The sequence below is a fragment of the Benincasa hispida genome, chromosome 11 (assembly GCF_027475165.1).
Source record: "Benincasa hispida cultivar pf3 chromosome 11, pf3_genome.v1.1, whole genome shotgun sequence".
Lineage (NCBI taxonomy): Eukaryota > Viridiplantae > Streptophyta > Magnoliopsida > Cucurbitales > Cucurbitaceae > Benincasa > Benincasa hispida.
Window position 1 is genome coordinate 70,229,604 of NC_143488.1, and position 20,597 is coordinate 70,250,200.

General features: G+C 36.0%; 3 pseudogenes; all 3 read left to right on the plus strand.

Annotated features, from left to right (window-relative positions):
• The first annotated feature begins 236 nt into the window (after positions 1-236).
• Positions 237-3,137, plus strand: LOC150032850 (uncharacterized; annotated as a pseudogene).
• Position 3,138: 1 nt separating this feature from the next.
• On the plus strand, positions 3,139-4,386 carry LOC150032851 (uncharacterized; annotated as a pseudogene).
• Positions 4,387-4,553: 167 nt separating this feature from the next.
• The window catches only part of LOC150032852 (uncharacterized), a 29,836-nt pseudogene continuing 13,792 nt past the window's right edge, over positions 4,554-20,597 (plus strand).

Consider the following 20,597-nt stretch of genomic DNA (forward strand, 5'->3'; position numbering starts at 1 on the left):
AAAAATCCGATAATTTTGAAGAATTATTAGATGATACGAAGAAACCATTGTACCCAAATTGTAAAACTTTTTCCAAAATATCTACATTGGTAAAGTTATATAATTTAAAAGCTAAATTTGGATGGAGCGATAAGAGTTTCACTGAGTTGTTGGAATTAATTCATGACATATTACTTATTTCTAATGAAATTCCATCTTCTACTTATGAAGTAAAAAAGAAGTTGGGTACTCTTGGAATGAAGTACGAGAAGATTCATGCATGTAGAAATGATTGTTGCTTGTTTAGAAAAGAACTCTCTAATGCAAATGTATGCCCCATTTGTGGTACGTCAAGATGGAAGCTTCAAAAAAAATTTAAACGAAAGGGCTAAGAATATCCCAATAAAAATCATGTGGTATTTCCCCACAATTCCAAGATTTGAAAGAATGTTTCGAAGTAAAGAAACAACAAGTTTATTGGCGTGGCACGCTAAAAAAAAAAAGAAACAGATGGTTTATTAAAACATCCCAAAGATGCCCTATCGTGGAAAAAAATAGACAATTTGTGGCCAGAGTTTGGGTCAGATCCTAGAAATCTTCATCTTGCTCTTTCGACAGATGGGGTAAATCCACATGGAGTTCTTAGTAGTAGATATAATTGTAGGCCAGTGATGTTAGTGACGTACAATCTATCTCCATGGTTGTGCATGAAGCAAAAATTTTTGATGTTGACTGCACTAATATCTGGTCCTAAACAATCGGGAAATGACATAGATGTGTATTTAGCTCCGTTAGTAGATGACTTGAAAAAACTTTGGAAAGATGGGGTAGAATGTTACGATGCATATGAAGAACAACGTTTCATGCTTAAAACCATTTTATTATGGACCATTAATGATTTTCCTGCGTATGGTAACTTATGTGGTTGTACGGTTAAAGGATATCATGCATGTCCAATTTGTGGAGAGAATACTTCATCCACTTATTTACCAAAAGGGATGAGGATGGCATATCTCGGGCATCGCAAGTTTCTACCTCGCCATCATCCATGTAGGAAACAAAAGAAAGATTTTAATGGTACACAAGAATTAAAATTTGGTCTAGAACCATTGAGTGGGGAAGAAATTCTTGCAGAAAGAAGTAAGTATCAATATTCATTTGGTAAGAAAAGTATCAAAGAAAAGAACAGTGGAGATAGCACTTCAACTTATTGGAAGAAAAATTCTATTCTTTTCGAGTTAGAATACTGGAAGTATCTTGACGTGCGACATTGTTTAGACGTGATGCACATTGAAAAGAATGTATGTGCAAATCTTATTGGCACATTGCTTGATATTCCTGGTAAAACAAAAGATGGAATAAAGACTTGATTAGATTTAGTGGAACTGAACATTAGATTAGAGTTAGCCCCTCAAGTAGGAGAGAAAAAAGTCTTTTTACCTCCCGTATGTTATACATTAACACGAGTTGAGAAATTGAGCTTTTGTAAGGTACTATCAGAAATTAAAGTACCTGAAGGCTATTCATTGAACATTCAAAGTTTAGTGTCGCTCACAGATTTGAAACTTTACGGACTTAAGTCGCATGACCATCACATTCTTATGCAACAATTATTACCAGTAGCCATTCGTGATATTTTACCCAAACATGTAAGACTTGCAATTACTCGCCTATGCTTCTTCTTTAATGCTATATGTTGCAAGGCGATCAATTCATCTCAGTTAAAGGGTATGCAAGAGGATATCGTTGTCACTCTATGCCTCTTAGAGAAGTATTTTCCTCCATCATTCTTCACAATAATGATACACCTTGTAGTGCATCTCGTAAGAGAAATTGAGTTTTGTGGACCTGTTTATTTGAGGTGGATGTATCCATTTGAACGATACATGAAAGTGTTGAAAACTTATGTACGAATTAGAAATCGATCAGAAGGATGTGTTGGAGAAAATTATATTGTTGAAGAGACTATAGAGTTTTGTTCTAAATTCGTATCTGGTGTTAATTCTATTGGGCTAAACTCGTCAACAAAGAAAGAGAATTCAAACATTGATAGAGTATTGTCAGCTGCTTCTTTTATCAGATCGACTAAGGATGAGTTGGATAAGCTCATCTTTATGTCATTCAAAATGTAAATGATGTGCTTCCTTACGTCGAGTATGTAGATCTTCATCTTATTCTTATTTTAGGTTACTTGATTATTCAATAATCTACTAACTTTGTCATTTATAATAGACAACATATGGATATTTTGTCTAAGCTCAATTATGGTAAAAATAAAAGTAGAAAGTGGCTTCAAGAAGAGCATAATCGTACATTCAGTCGGTGGTTGTCCACACGGGTAATCTCTAGAGACCTACTATTTGATGTATAATTAAATGTTAACTACTAAAATATTATGAAATATATCGTAGGTTGCACTAGCTCTCGAAGTACCCAAAAATTCCATATCGCCTTCTTTGAGATGGATAGCTAATGAACCTTGTCCAACTGTGGCAAAATATTCTGGTTATGTGGTCAATGGTTACTACTATCACACAAAGAATCGCGATGATGTTAGTAGGGTTCAAAATAGTGGAGTTAGTATAACGGCTACCACAATGCAAGTCTCTAGTGCTAAGGATAAAAGGCCCGTCATGTCAGATATGACCTTTTATGGTGTAATACAAGAAATATGGGAGCTTGACTATCATGGATTATCATTTATTTTATTCAAATGTAATTGGGTTGAGAATAGAACTGGAGTCAAAACAGACGAGTTTGGGTTTACTATTGTGGACCTCAATCGTATTGGACATAAATCAGACCCATTTATTTTAGCCTCTCAAGCAAAACAAGTGTTCTATGTAAAAGACCCCACAAATTCGGGTTGGTCAATTGTTTTAACATCTCCACAACGAACAATTGAGGATGATTTTTATGAAGATGAAATAGGAGATATGCTACAAGAGTGTGGTTATGGAGGTATGCAAAGAATGCCCAATGTTGATACATTTACTGAGATTGATGATACAACATCCACATACATTAGACATGTCGATGGGTTGATAAATAATGTATTAAACATGGTATGTCATTTACTATGGTTATATGTATTTAAATATTAAGATTATATGTTTTTTGTGTGAGTAATGTTTTTTTTTTTTTTTTTTGCAGATTGACATGGAAACTTCAACAAGTAGCAGCGAGGATGATAGAAATATGATCCCACAAAAACATAGTAGAATAAGTATACCACGTGGCCCAACTACAATGTCTGAGTTGGCACAAATAAGGACATCTTGGGCAACGGTTGACCATCGATTATAATGAACATGGACAACCGGTTGGATCTGGAGCAAAGAAGATGCAGAGTTATATAGGAGTTTGTGTTCGACAACAAATTCCTATAACGTATGATTCTTGGAAAAAAGTTCCAAACCATTTAAAAGACAAACTTTTTGATTGTGTAGCGGTATGTTTTCTAAACTTTTAATTCATGTGCATAGTAGTTTATTAGTTTATTGTTTAACTACTTTTTTCATTGTGCAGATGTCGTTCAATGTGGACTCTAAGTCCAAACATTGTATACTAATGTCTGCATCTAGGAAGTTTCGGACTTTCAAGACAACGTTGACTCAAAAGTTCATACTTCCATTTAAGGATGAACCCTCGGTCTTGCAATTTCCACCGCAACAATATTCTCATATAGAGCAAGATCATTGGACATCGTTCGTCAATGAACGATTGAGTGAAGAATGGGAGGTAAGTCATTCACAATAAATTACATGTCAACATTATCATTGTTTTGATAGGTAACTTCAACTAGATTTGTTGTACAGAAAATCAGTCGTGTTAAAAAAGAAAGACGTGCGAAATGTGTATATAATCACCACATTTCTCGGAAGGGCTATGCGAATCTTGCCCAAGAATTAGTGAGTTATTCGACTTAAATTAAATATTTTATTCTAATATGTTTATGCTAATTAAATATGTATGTTCATGTAGAACCTATCGAATGACCCTTCTTATCGGGCGACTTTATGGAAAGAAGCAAGAAAAGGAAAGAATAATGAATACTTTGATGAAGTTACTCGAGAATGTGCCAATCGGATTGTAAGTATATATTATGCAAAATTTAAGATGACATATATATAAGTTTAAGATGATATAGATATTGTGTGAAAATTGTAATATGTTTTACAGGATAAATTGGCTGAAGTTCATGAAGGTGAAGATGTTCTCACCGAAGCATTGGGTACGGAAGAACATTGGGGACGTGTTAGAGGAATGGGTGATTTTGTTTCCCATTCTCAATATTTCAAATTAGTAAAACCAAAGTCCTCTATGAGCCAAGAAATTGAAGGAGGCTCTAGTAAAAAAAATGTTCGACATGGTAAAGTGTCAAGAGAAAGAACTCACAACAGATAATCTCATCAGTCCAAATCATCTGTTGGAAGTGTTACACTAAGTGCATCTGAAGAAGATACTGAGAAGATGTCTAAAGAAGAAGATACTGAGAAGATGTCTAAAGAAGATTTGGAGGTAATTTATTTATTGTGACTTTTAAATTTTAATCATATTGTACGTGCTTAACCATGCATGACATAAGTTCTTTTAAATTTGTTAAGGGGACACCATGCCACTTGGCTATAGGAACTGTAGATAATATTGTTGCAGTAGCCACAACATTTGATGATGATGTGTCATGCTTAACTGTTAAAGTTCTGATTGACATTGTCATTGGAGAAGATTTGCCTATACCAATTCCTGTGAAGGGTAAAATAGAATTCTTAAAGCAAGCAATGGGCAACTTCGTAAAATGGCCTCGTGAACTTGTAGTTATGGTTGACGAGAAAAAAGTATGTTTCCTTTTCAGTTTATGAGTTTGGTTATTTATTATTTTTCCTACTTTGAATTTTTGTAACTTTGGTTATAGTAGGATCATTCACCAATTAAGAGCTTCAGCCAGTCCTCCAAATATACTAACGCTAATGGTACTATCAAATTATTGAACGGACATGCCATGCATAACATGAACGATGTAAACATGACCTGTATCTCTTTGGACGAGCATATATTTGGAAGAGACAAATTTATTTATTTAGGCCGCGATGATCTGCTTCAATATTGCAATATGATTGAAATAGGCTACATGTGTATTTTGACATACATTGCGTAAGTATTACTCATCTAGATTCACTCATGTATACTTTGTTTCATGTTGATAAATAATAACTTTTACTTTGTTTAGGTATCTTTAGGATGAATGTGGTCGTGATATTACGAAGAAGTTTTCTTAATTGATCAAGCAAGAATATCGCCACACGTGAGTCTTAAGATATCCGATCTAGAAATTTAGTCAATCAACTAGAATTGGCTAATTTAGACCAATTAGTCCTCATTCCACATAACACAGGATAAGTAGATACAAGTTCTTAGTTATTTTTAATTTTCATTATACATATAGTAATATTTCAAAATAGTTGCTTATTATAGTTATCATTGGATATTGATTGTAATCAATCTACAAGAAAATTGTGTTTATGTTTTGGATTCTCTTCAAAGCAAGGTTCAAGAGGATTTCCATGGAGTTATAAATATGTAAGTGTAATTGAACTTTCTTAGATCTTAATTGAAGTATTTATGTTTAACTAATGTTTTTAAACTATTGAGTGGATTGAAAACATGATAAGCCAAGCACGATCTCCAACACTATCGATCTTCTCCAAAATGGAAACCTGTAAAGATAAATTTATAATCATTTTTTAACAATTTATGTTCATTCGACTTCTTTATAAAAATTTAACAATTGTTTTCAACTTCTTTATATGCAGTGCCCTCATCAATTAGATTCTGTAGGATGCGGGTACTATGTGCAAAAGTATATACACGAAATAGTGCATAATCCTACTACTCCAATTACTAGCCTCGTATGTAAATTATTTATTTTTTATATAGTATTAGCTTTAATTTAATAAATGGACATAAACTTATGTTGAATTTATCTTTTTTTTTTTTTTTTTCCTTTTTGTTGTTCAATTCAAAAGATGCATATACGCAAGGAGAGATCGACGTAATTCGGACCTAATGGGCAAGTTTTGTTGGCCGATTTGTGTAAGGATGTAATTCTTGTTTTTTGTCTCAATAGAATGTAAATGTTAGCTTAGAATGAATGTAAATTTATCTAACCATCATCTTTGTGAATGGAATTAGTACTAATATGATATTTGTGAATGAGAGAAATGATGGCTTGGTGTAAGTATTCTATGAAAGTCTGGTTCTGGTATTATGATTCTTGTTTGTGGATAAATTCATAGGTAGAAGATATGATCTGTTTATTATTGGAAGCTGTATTCACGGTATTGTGATTCTGGTATTGTGATTCTTGTTTATTCATGGAATTAGTACTAATTGATATTTGTGAATGAGAGAAATGATGGCTTTGGTGTAAGCTGTATTCTATGAAAGTCTGGTTCTGGTATTGTTTTGCAAATTTTGGTGGATAAATTCATAGGTGGAAGACAAATATTGATGAGTATATGTAATGGATTGGAAATATTGATTCTTATTTGTGGATAAATTCATAGGTGGAAGACTTGATATGTTTATTATTGGGAGCTGTATTCATGGTATTGTGATTCTTGTTTATTCATGGAATTAGTACTAATTGATATTTGTGAATGAGAGAAATGATGGCTTTGGTGTAAGCTGTATTCTATGAAAGTCTGGTTCTGGTATTGTTTTGAAAATTTTGGTGGATAAATTCATAGGTGGAAGACAAATATTGATGATTATATGTAATGGATTGGAAATATTAATTCTTGTTTGTGGATAAATTCATAGGTCGAAGACAAATATTGATGGGCTCGCCATGAATTTTTTTTTTTATACTTTTTAATATAAAACAATGATGGAAATTTCCTAACCCAACATGAGACATATAATGTCGTTTTTAACTTATTTGACCAAAACAATGGATTCGGCAACGGAATTTTAAAAAAAAATGGACAGATTCGGGCTTCAATGTCGGTTAAGAATTGAAAAAAATGGACTATTTTCGTGGTCCAATCTATATGCAAACTCATTCACTAGAAGAATTGAAAAAAAATGGGCTTCAACCGACATTAAAGCCCGAATTTCTTCTAGTGAATGAGTTTGCATATAGACTGGACCACGAAAATAGTCACTTTTCTTTATAAAGACCGTTTACTGTTAAAACTGACTATTTCATTTATTATATAACCTAGGTTAACTCAATCTTAATCCTGAGCTAGCTATGAACTCTTGTTTGTTCAGGATTATCCTTTGATCTGCAAACGGTGAGAGTAGCCAACAACACTTCTCAACAAGCTTACCATTTTGGGGATAAGACCGGATGAATAGCTGGGGACATAGCCTTGCAAGATGGAATTCACTCCTACCCTATTTAGGATTAGCAGATAGGTTGTTCTCTTAAGTACTGACTCCAGGTCTTGAATTATCGAGGCCTCGCCTTCTCATGATAGAGAAATGATTTGATTCATAGAGATTATGAATCAAAATTGTTTATTAGAGAATCAGTAAGTACTTAAGGAACAAGATGTAGTCACAGAGGTAAAATGGTATTTTTGACCTAGCTGTGAACAGACTGTCTTATTGAAAGAGTTAAACAACATACAGTGGAAATATCAAGGATCCATAAGCATTCTAATTCACTAATTTTGGCAAAAACTGAAACATGCTCTTCTAAAAAAAGTGGGTTTTCAAAACATACCTTTGATGAACTCTCCAAGAAAACGTTTATTCAGCTGCTGTCTTCACTTGTTTTCAACGTGAACCACCTCAAAGCCATCTCTACTATGCTCTTGGAGCTTTAGGCAGAGTTTTTGGACTCAAGAATAGCTTGAAGATGTGAAGAAACTAGAAAAACCTCACAGCAGTTCGACTGAAGAAGACAACTTCTTCTTCAGAAAAATTTCTCTCGAAATTCTGTATTCTCTCCTTCTCCAACAACTCCACTCTTCTTTATATATAATAGATGAACATGCAAAGAGATGGTGTGCATAGCTTGCAGCTCATGCTTGGAGAATCAAAGTAGAGAAGATAATGCATTTTGTGTGAGCATAAAGATGATGGTAATGGAGAAAACCCATTTTCCATTTTGTGCAACATGCAAACGAATTTCCATTTTCTTTTTAAAACATAAAATGACTTTAACCATTTTAATTCAAAATTTTATTTTCTTAAATTGATTTCATAAATTAATTTAAAAAATTAATTAATTTAATATCAAATATTAAATTAAATTTTGCACAATAGTCATCTTTATATATTTAAATTATATTTAAATATTTTTTCTCTTGTTCCGTTTAATCTGAACGTTTCAAATTAATTTTCTAAGCTACCCTAAAGCTTATCCATTTACGAGCTAGTAGGGGGACCTCGCGGACCTACAGATCATGGGCTCCAAAGGTTCAAGATTAATCGGTTAAACTAATTAGTCCGATCTAACCCCCATTCGTTAACTAATGAGACACTCCACTATAGCCCATAGTTGAACTCCCCTCACTGTAGATATATCCACTTAATAACCATAATCAGTAAGTCGATCCTTTACCATTTCTTGTAACAACTATAGAGTGGGTTGCATCAATAGTGTTACCAGGATGAGATACCCAATTTCATCCATATACTTATTAGACCACTTAGGCTACATACTGTCAACTTGATCCTATTTATGTCACTACATAAAGTTACAACATTCAGACTATAGCCAAGAATGCGTTTATTAGATTTTCATAATAAGATGCAAAATCAACAAGTCATTGTTATTAATAAAATAGAATGTTTAACACGAACTGTGAATTCTAGGACATTTCCAACAATCTCCCACTTGGACTAAAACTCCTGTGAGAACAAATATATACAATATAATGTTGAGATACATAATGGAAAAAATACAATAAACTAGGGCATCTACAATACCATAGACATTTTCCCACTTGCCATAGATTACACTACTCGGAGTCCTAGTCCCATTAGGTAGCCCTCGAAAACTTTAGCCGAGAGGGCCTTAGTGAATGGATCAGCAAGGTTGTCTTTAGAAGCTATCTTTGTGATGAGCACATCTCCTCTGTGTACAATCTCCCGGATGAGATGGTACTTTCGTTCAATGTGTTTTCCATGCTTGTGACTCCTAGGTTCCTTTGAGTTAGCAACTGCACCATTATTGTCACAATACAATGTGATAGGTAGGTGCATATTTGGAATGACTTCCAAATCAGCTAAGAACTTGCGTAGCCATACTGCTTTCTTAGCAGCTTTGCATGCAACCACGTATTCCACTTCCATAGTGGAGTCAGCGATACAACTTTTCTTGGTGCTTCTCTAAACTATAGCTCCTCCGTTAAAAGTGAAAACTGATCCTGAAGTAGATTTCCTGGAATCTACGTCAGTCTGAAAATCAGAATCAGTGTATCCTGTAAGGATCAAATCCTTAGGTCCATACACAAGCATATAGTCCCTCGTTCTCCTAAGATACTTGAGGATATTTTTTACAGCGGTCCAATGACCGTGTCCAAGATTAGATTGGAACCTGCTGACGATTCCAACTACAAAACATATGTCAGGACATGTACACAACATAGCGTACATCAAACTCCCAACTGCAACAACATATGGAATTCTGTTCATCTTCTCAACCTCTTGAGGTGTCTTAGGACATTGTTCCTTCGATAAATGAATTCCATGCCTGAAAGGTAATAAACCTTTCTTGGGATTTTGCATATTATACCTTGAAAACATCTTGTCAATATAAGATGCCTGAGACAGTGCTAATGATCTATTCTTTCGATCTCGAAAGATCTATATTCCTAGAACATACTGAGCATCACCTAAATCTTTTATTTGGAACTGTGATGCTAACCATCTCTTTACGTCAGCAAGAAAACTTGTCTCATTCTCAATGAGCAAAATGTCGTCAACATACAAAACTAAGAATGCTACAGTTTTGTTGACTATCTTCTTGTATACACAAGGTTCGTCAACGTTCTGTTTAAAGCCATAAGATTTGATCGCAGTGTCAAATCTTATATTCCAGGATCTGGATGCTTGTTTCAATTCATAAATGGATCGATTAAGCTTACAGGATTTCTGTTCCTGTCCTGTTTCGACGAACCCCTCTGGTTGAGACATAAAAATACTTTATCAAGATAACCATTCGAAAAAGCTGTCTTGACATCCATTTGCCATATTTCATAGTCATAATATGTGGCAATGGCAAGAAGTATTCTTATTGATTTAATCATGGCAACAGAAGAAAAAATTTCTTCATAATCAACTCATTCTCTTTAGGTAAAACCCTTTGCCACGAGCCTGGCTGTATAGGTCTGCACCTTGCCAGTTTGGTCTCGTTTTCTCTTGTAGATCCACTTACAACCTATAGATGTAACACCTTGTGGTTGATCTATAAGTTCCTTGTCTGAGTTGAAGTACATAGACTCTATTTCATCATCCATGGATTTTATCCATTGTTCCCTGTGAACATCTTCCATTGCTTTCTTAAAGGTTAATGGATCCTCTAAACTATCATCTTGTATGATGTTTCGAGTTTTTGTTATACCCATGTAGCATTCAGGTTGTTGAATAACCCTCCCACTACGACAAGGCATCCCCAACTCTTGGGATGGACGTGACGGAACAACAACCGTTATTGATGGATGATGACATGCAGAAATGCATGTCATCTTAGGCCTTTTACTTAGAATTATGAAGGTTGTTAAGCAGAATATGCATCGATCATGATAGAAATTCACAAGAATATGAGCTTGTGTCGATCCACATGTCGAATCTTAGTTAACCAGTTATTTTGTGTCAATTATGCGTTCAATGTTCTATTTTTGTAGCGAATGCAGGAAATGAACGCAAACGCGGAAACTGAACCATCGCATAGATGACCGCATGTGGAGAAACACTCCATCGCAAGGCAAACACATCGATCAATGGATGGATGTTGCGGTAATCAGCCATATGCGTCCATCGCATGGGAGTTGCGCTCATCAAGTGATTGTGGTCATCATGTAGAGTTGCGATGTTGAGCGAATGCGGCCATTGAATGATTACGACTACGTGACAGTGTATTCTAATGGGATCAATGCAAGGTAGGTGGAATGAACGCATCAACGCATCTACCTCGAGAAAATCCAAAGCTATTGTTGACATTTCACCTGCCACGCAGTTAGTGGCAGAGGTTTAGAAAAGGACTAACGCGCCGAACGTCAGACTCAGAGCAGTTCAATTAATGCTATCGGCGACCCAAACTCTATGAATAGAAGCCAATGAGCTGAAATTCATTTTATCCAAGGTTTTCACCTGAGGTTTGCCTATAGCGGATCCTTGCAATCCAGACAAACGCGTGAGAAGACGGCTAAGAGTTTTTCACCTCCTTCATCCATTCTGAGTGACGACCGGAGCCTTCGACCGGAGTTAGATCTCGAGAGAGTCAGCTCCTCCGCCCATCCATGGCACCACCGGCAACCTTGACGCACATCCTCTGGAAGCAAATCTTCGACTTCATCTCCATCTTCTTGCTTAGCATCTTTATTTTCATTGCAACACTTAGTGGAATTGCTTTGGTATTGCAAACTTAGTCATGTAGATTAGGGATATGAATTATATAGCAACTGCAACATGTAGATTGCATACTTAGTCATGTACATTGCATACTTAGCATCTTACTTGCTTAGTGTGAAGCTGCTGCAATACCTGTCTATGGACTAACACATTGCTTGTCTATGAGTAAAGTCAGCAACAATCAACTGCCCGAGAGGGTAAGTGGTTTGACGCATTAAGTAAGGTATGCATTGTTCACTAGGGATAGTAACAATCTTAGGTTAGTAAAGTTTATGCGATTGTCTTGTATTATGTATGCTTCATTCGTCCATTAGGGATACTCGGGAGGGTAGTCTAAGGACAGAATCTAGACTTGGGAAGGTCAGGTCAGAATCTAGGCTTGGGAGAGCCAGATTAGAACACATAATACAAGAGATAGGTGCTTAGGAATGAGCACTATTTGTTTTTAATGCATCGCATGCATCCTAGAGATAGGATATGATTGAATGTGGTCACCTTTCTTTCATGCATTTTACATCATCGCATAGGACAAGAGTAGAGACTTAGGAATAAGCTCTATGGACACATTTGCATTCAACACATGCGTCCTAGAATTAGGAGCACCGCATTTCCATTGGAAAATGACTTGCCGTGTATGGTTGTAGCATGATTGCATGCCTTGAGTAGGGTTGCCCTTACGATCACTCTTAAGTTTTGCAATGAAAACATCTCCACATTTTATCCATTTTTCCACACATTTATTTCATGTCAAGGTTTGTCGCATCTCTACCTTTCATGCACATTCCCATTGCGTTGTCTGTTAGATAGGAGTAGGAGTAGGATTAACGTAGCAACATCCCCTCCATTCTTTTATTTAAACCGCCGCATACACATCACCGCAAACATATAGTTACAAGTTCCTGTGTTTGACCTCGGATTACCCGAGAAACTTGCGTCCATGTTATACTTGGCGTGAACGCAAGAAAACTTGTGGCAGGATGCATGGTCATCGCATACATTTATTAATGCATATTCATTCCAACGTATGACCATCGACGTATGACTATCAACGCATATCTTAGGAACATGCATCGCATACCGCGACCAAGGGAAGTTGGTTGTCGAGTAAAATTGACTTCCAATTTTCCGTCACCAATGGACCAGCATGATCAACAACTCTTGTTGATTTTTCTATAGTATCTTTAGATAGTTCTTGCAATATTAGTTTACTGCGAAGTAGATGATTCTTAATATGATCCTCTTCCAAGAAAGTTGCATTTGTTGAAACAAACACCTTATCTTCTTGGGGATCATAAAAGTATCTTCCTTTTGTTTCCATGGGATATCCTACAAATAGGCATAATTTCGAACGTGTTTCCAATTTTTTAGAGTTTTGTACCAACACGTGTGCTGGACAACCCTATATGCGGAAATGACGTAAACTTGCTTTGCGTCCTTTCCACAATTGATATGGTGTTTCTGAAACACTTTTGGATGGAACAATGTTCAGAATATAAACTGCAATCTGTACTGTATATTCCCAAAAGGATTGAGGTAATTGAGCATAACACATCATAGACCGAACCATGTCCAACAAGGTTCGATTTCTCCTTTCTGCAACACCGTTTTGTTGTGGTGTTCCAGGTGCTGTGCGTTGGGATTGAATTCCATGATCTACTAGATAGTTCTGGAATTGCAAATCTATATACTCACCACCTTGATCAGATCGAAGTGTTTTAATTCTTTTACTTAGTTGATTTTCAGTCTCAGCCTTAAATTCTTTGAACTTTTCAAGAGTTTTAGACTTGTGACTGATTAAGTAAATATAGCCATATCAAGAGTAATCGTCAATAAAAATGACGAAGTACTGATATCGTCCTCGAACTTTAACATTCATTGGGCTACAAAGGTCTGAATGTATAAGTACAAGAGGTTCTTTGGCACGAAGACCTTTGTCAGAAAAAGATATTTTTGTCATTTTTCCCTCAAGACATGATTCACATGGAGGTAGGGAACTGTCTTCCAACTGATTTAGATGACCGTTTTTTACCAATCTCTCAATCCTGTTGAGATTAATGTGATCAAGCCTGAGGTGCCAAATATTGGCGTTAGAAGAAATTTTCCGCTTTTTATTATGAATTTCAGCTGTTTTAAACATCTCTATACTTAAAATAGCTTTTACTTCTATTGGTTGTAATATGTATAAGTTATTTGCAAGTCTAGCAGAACAAATATGAACACCTCTTGAATAAACAAACACTTCATTATATTCAAAAGATACACTGTACATATTTTCTAAAAGACAAGAAATGGAGATTAGATTCCTTTTCATCTTAGGTACAGAGAACACATTCTTGAGTACGATAAAATAATCTCCAAAAAAGAACTTCACATCTCCCATTGCTTCAGCTGAAATGACTTCATCTATGCCCACCTTGAAAGTCATCTCATATTCAGAAAGTCTTCTCCAAGAACTAGTTTTCTATAGAAAAGTACATATATGATTAGCGGCGCCTGAATCGAATATTCAGGTAAGGTGAGAATTTTCCACTATACATGTTTCAAAACTAGTAAATCATATTTACCTTGTTTATTATTTTCTTCTTTCTTTTCAGCCAGATATTTTGGGCAATTACGCTTCCAATGCCCAACCTCTCCATAATGAAACATTTTCCTTTGGGAGTTTTGTTTTTGTTTTTCTTCGCAGCAGTTTTCTTTTTCCCTTATTCTTTCTTTTTCATCTGTACGGTTTTATCTTTAGGAGAAGAAGAAGGACCGGCTTTCTAATCATCAACAGGTTTCATACCAGACATAGACCCTTTGTAAAACTTTTTCGGTTTAGAAATAACATTTATTTCTTTTTCCTCGAGTTTTATCATCAATTGATAAGTTTACAATTCATTCAACAACATCGTTAAGTTATAAGTGATTTTGTTCATGACAACATTTGTCCTGAATGACAGATAGCTCTCAGGAAGAGATTCCAGTATCATGCTCACTTGACTTTTTTCGTCTATCATAGCCCCGTGAGCCTCTGCGATATTAAAATGGACTATCATGTCAAGAACATGTTCTTTCACGTTGGTCCCATCCTTCATATGTGTCACATACACATATTTGATAGCTTCATGTCTAACAGACGATGATGGTTGCCTGAACATCTCTTGTAATGATGCCATGATCTCACGAGCTGTGGGCATGACCTCATGTTTCTTCTTGAGAACATCAGATATACTCGCCAAGATATAGGCCCGGGCTTTTTCGTTCGCCCTTACCCACCTATCATAAGCATCCTGAACATTTCGAGTCACCATTGAACTGGGAACTAGAGGACACTCCTCCGTTAACACAAACCTCAAGTCATCTACTACTAATATTGTATTGATATTTGATTTCCAATTGGCGTAACCCTCTCCGTTAAATTTGTCAGAAGCAAGCAGTTGTATAATCGAGTTTGACATTGCTGAAACATTTTAAACAAATTTTATTAAATATGCATCTAAATCCATTTTAGCAAAACTAATAAAGTACCCAATAAATCTTTATTTATTTGCAACGATACTTAAGTGATTTAGAACAAGTGCTACCGTGGGGCAGTCAAGAATTCCTTCACAGAAGCAAGACAGTTCTTGACCAAATACTATTATCTAGAATAACTCATACCCCAATAGTTCTTTTGGTTATCATTTTTGGTCAAGATCTTTACTAACACTTAGTAATTCTTGAAAGTGTGACCCGCCATTTTCAAATCTTGTAGGACTATATGAATATGCCTCCGAGGGAGAAGACAATATCCAAGACGGAACTATAAGACCCTATTCATTTTATTGAAGCTTGGGTCATTTCGAATCCTATGTTACAACCCTCTGTAGGGATCACCGTGGTTAACGACTAGCTAGTGCTGCATAAAAACGACAGTAGGCGTAACATAGGAATCTCATGGTTCAAACTAATGGAGGAGACCGTAGGACAATGTTGACACATTTCCTTCACCCACTTACTATGAACAACTTCTCTCATTCACATTGTTATTGATCCATGCAAACACTTTCCGTATGGAGCAGTCGAGGTAAAATCGACAAGAAGCCGAGAATGGATCTCATGGTGTGAACTCTTGGGACGTGAGAACTAATAACTATATATCAAATATATTGTTAATCTTCCACGGAAGTGTTCTAAATGTTTGGGTAATTTACTTAGGCATGACGACTAATTTCATAAAACCTAAGTCTAAGTGGTTTATCCAAATATAACTCTTATAATTGGATTTAACCTACAATGTCTAGGTGATAAACCATTTTATTAGCTCACATCACTCACGCAAGCTCATAAAATTAGTTAACAACTCTCAATTGTTCGGTCATAATCCCTAGGTAGGATGTGTTCTGTAAACCAACTTAAGTACCCCTAGCCTTAGACAGGTGTATGAACCGATATGAGTTTGTAACTGTATTTTATAAGGCAATAATCTATTTTAACGATTAAAATTAGTTGTTAACCTATGTGAGCATGCAACTGTTCTTTGTAATGGATTTTAAACGTCTAACCAATTTTATAACAACTTAAAAATTTTAGATATGCTTAACATCCACAACATTCAACAAAGGTATATAATATAACTATTATATTAAACATAACCCTAACATGCATACTGTATATTATAACAATTATAACATACTGTCAATGCATGTAACATGCTTCCTACGATGGGTTTTAAATATACATGGCATACTGTATGCATATACATGAATTTATTTAATTATCACGTACATCTCATGCATAAACAATTAAATACTAACTGTTATGGTTTTCGTTTTGGCATAAACAAGCAAACAGACATTTAACTATTACAAACAACTTCATAATCGTCTTTGAACTGCTCGAACCGCTCCAAACCGAACCCAAAACAACTTGAACCGGGCTGGACGAGTCTGAACCGGACCAACCATAACCATTTGAGGCTGAACTGGATTGAACCTTGAGTAAATCGGTCGAACCGGTTGCTCTTAGTCCAACCTCAATATGCTACTAAGGCCAATTGTGTAACGTCTGGATGTAATCGTCTAGTGTCATCGCCTAGGGTTGAGAGGAAGTACACAATCGCATAGTATTTCCTGAAACCTAAACGATCGTTTAGCTCTATAGCATAGGACTAGGCGATGGTTTAGTTCCATCATAGTGCAATCGCTTAGCTCCATCGCATAGTACTAAGCGATCGCATAACACCATCGCCCAGCGCATTCAAGTCGTCTTTTAGTATCCGCTGCAGCTAAAACGATTGCATAGCTCCATCGTATAGAACATCACCACGTTGCATAACATTTATCTACACGATCGCTTAGCTCCGCGACCAAACGAACACTCAGTGCTATCGCGTAGTAATTCATGCATCGTTTAGTGTGCATCATTGCTAAAAGATCATATAACGCCATCGCTTAGCAAAAACAATGCATCCTCTAGTTCCCACAACAAAAACTAAACGATCGCGTAATTCTATTGTATAGCAAATGAACGCATCGTTTAACTCCCGCAGGTACACGGTCGTTTAGCGTTCAACATCACAACGACCAGCGCATAATACTAAAGGATCGTCTAGCTTTTCTTCTCATCGTATAACATCTGAAGCTAAACGATCATTTAGCAACTGGACCTCAGCAACAAATTTAAGCAGAAGCTGAAAATTCTCGAACAGTAGCTTGACCTCCTTCGCTTGTTTCTTTAATTACATCTTAGTTTCAACTCTAATGACTCCAAATAAATTACAGACTCTTGCTAACACATAAATTTTCATCAACCAAGAGCCAATTACAAATTTAATTGTGAAATTAAAGAGAATAAAAATGCCAAAACAAAGAAAACCATAGCAGTGCATCAGTTTCATATATCTCATGAAAAAAGACCCACCTTGCCAAAATTATACCAAATTGAAAGCTTAAAAGATGCTCTGATACCAATTAAAAGAGTTAAACAACATGTAGTGGAAGTATCAAGGATCTATAAGCATTCTAATTCACTAATTTTTGCAAAAACTAAAGCATGCTCTTCTCAAAAAGTGGGTTTTCAAAACATACCTTTGATGAACTCTCTAAGAAAACGTCTGTTCAGCTGCTGTCTTCACTTGTTTTCAACGTGAACCACCTCAAAGCCTTCCCTACTATGCTCTTGGAGCTTTAGGCAGAGTTATGGGACTCAAGAACAGTTTGAAGATGTGAAGAAACCAGAAAAACCTCACAGTAGCCCGACTGAAGAAGACAGCTTCTTCTTCAGAAAAATTTCTCTCAAAATTCTATATTCTTTCCTTCTCCAAAAACTCCACTCTTCTTTATATATAATAGATGATCATGTAGTTAGCAAGCTGCATCGCTTCGTTAATACCTATGTGATCGCACGTATGTGATATGGAGACGTTAGCTAAGCGATCGCTTAGGCGATGGTGCTTCGCAGCATCGTAGTTGCTTAGACGATCGCGGAAGTCGGCCGTTGTGTGGAGCGCGCTAAGTGATCGTGTACTTTAGGCTTCATTTCTTAGTAAAGGTACACGATCGTGTTGTAATAATTAAACGATCGTTTGTATTTTTCTAGATGATCGTATAGTAGATGCTAAACGATCATTTAACTCTGGGAGTGCTGGTAAGCGATAGGACGAATAGTTTGTTTTATCGTGTAGACGATCACGAGGTGCTTAGTACATGATGGATGGTTGGAGAAGCGATGCTTTGCCGGGTGGTTCAAGACCCGGTTCGCTTGTTTGAACCGGAGACTCCTTTTCTTTGTAATAGTTAGCTTTTCTTTTGTGTTTTAAGGCAATTTTACCCGGTTCATCAACTTTGATTGCTTATACATGTGATGTATGGTACTTATATGTCAAAGTGTTTGTCATATAGTTAAAAACCCACCTTAGGTTGTGCAATTACTCATGCATCATATATTATAAATGTTATAATATTGCATGAAGAAATTATTTGAAAGCATGGTTCTCTGATATTCCAAATTACTTGAAAGCATGCGCATGCATCATGAAATATAAGAGTTATATTTTGCATGCACTGAACATTATCATGCATCATCCTTTTCTTATAAATGTTATAGTGTAAGGGTGAATGGAAGCATGTTTTGTTTGCTTCATTGCGGTTTTGTATAAGTGTTATATAAAAGAAGCACCAATGAATGGACAATGCATTGAGCATGACACTTAGGCCGTTTATAAGCGTTATGAATGCCTTGCATGTGTTAGCTTCGCGTTGTGGTTGGCCGACCTTGACCCTTCTTATTTTGAGATCATATTTAGTTTTCAGAGTTTGCCTCGATTTGGTGCCATTCTCGCCTTAATTATTGGTACCAAAAATAAAGCAGTGGATTCAGTAGCTAAGTGTTATAAAGGAAATTAGACCTAAAATCAATAATTCAAAGTTGACTTGGGGTGAACTCAAGTTTTTTTAAAAGGGTTTTAAAATTGAATTGAGATAGTTCTAAGTTCAAATGGTTCTAAAGAGTTTAGTAACCTAGATTAATCTTTTAAAATCGGTTTAATAGGATTAAATTGGTTGGAATAAAAGATTAAATTTTTTGTAAACCTATCTATAACGGACCTTTTGTCTAAGGCGGGTTCTGGCTAGGCTGGGGTTCTTAAGTTAACGGAAACATAACACCCCTACCTGGGAACTATCTGGAAAGTTGAATTAGATAGATTTTTAACAAGCATGCGACGATTTGGTCAAAGACACCATTAAAGAGTTTAATGGATGATGATCAAAAGTTATTCAACTATCCAAGGTAAATATTACTCTTGGGAAAACCTAAAAGTCACTTAGTTAAAATCCTTAGCCGTGTTTTTTCTAAGTAAACTAAACCCTAGGTTATAAAATACTCAGTGGGAGGAGGAGGCATATCAGATATGTCTATGATTCCACTTACGTTTCTCCCTGTATGTTCACACCGTGAGATTCATGCTTTTGGCCTCGAGATGCCCCAGAATGCATCCCCCTTCGGATGGTGTTTGTATGAGTCAATATCAAGGTGGACAGAGAGAGTATTTATAGTAAGTGGGTGAAAGGTGTGTGCCAACACGTCCTATGGTCTCTATCATTGGTTCACACTGTGAGATCATTCTGTACGCCCTTGAGTCACCTTCGATGCGGCTCCCTTCGGATGAGTTTTTTACAGTTGGTCAATATCAAGGTGAACTCTAGAAATGGATAGGGTCGATTTAGGTTTTGCCCTAATTGGATTTTTTCCCTTTGGATTGCCCTTTTGGGACGGACCTCTAGGGCTTAAAATGGTGGGTCACACTTACGGGAGATTGTTAAGTAAGTTAATGATCTCTTGGCCAAATCAATGATGGCTTGTCGTTATAAGAACAAGAGTTTTTCTGGTATTAATGACTGGTTGAGATCTTCTTAATTCAGAGGAGAGATAACTGACCTCCCTTCGGCAGCTTTTGTCCTAAACCTTTGAAGCGTCATTGTGAAACTAGATGTCACATGGGGTTGTTGTTAGTTTTGCTAAAACCTTATTGGATGTTGTTTTTGTTTTACAATGAGTATTTGCTTAAAACCTAACGTAGGTCAATGTGTTTTTCTTTTTAGCAACTTGTTAGTATTTTCGTTTAAAGCTTTTAAAAATGACCGATTTCTCACAATGGAAAGAATCGTGTGAAACGAATTTCGTGCCAAACGACCTCCATCCCACTACTCTCCAAAAGAGGAGACAAAACAGTAAATATGATTTATTGGTCTTGGAGACATGTCTGGTAGAGAATGATGATTCTGCCTGAATCCTAGATTCAGGTGCTACCAATCATGTCAGTTCCTCTTACCAAGGATTTAGTTCCTGGAAAACGTTGCCATAGGGAGAGATGACTCTTCGAGTCGTTAATGGTAAGGTTATTTCAGCTGTTTCTGTAGGCTGAAGTTATTTTTTGACAAGAAACATTATCTGTTATTGGATAATGTTTTTGTAGTTCCTCATATAAAGAGGAACTTAATCTCGGTTTCTTGTCTCATTGAACAAGGCTATACCGTCTCCTTTTCTAAGAATAAATTGTTTATTTT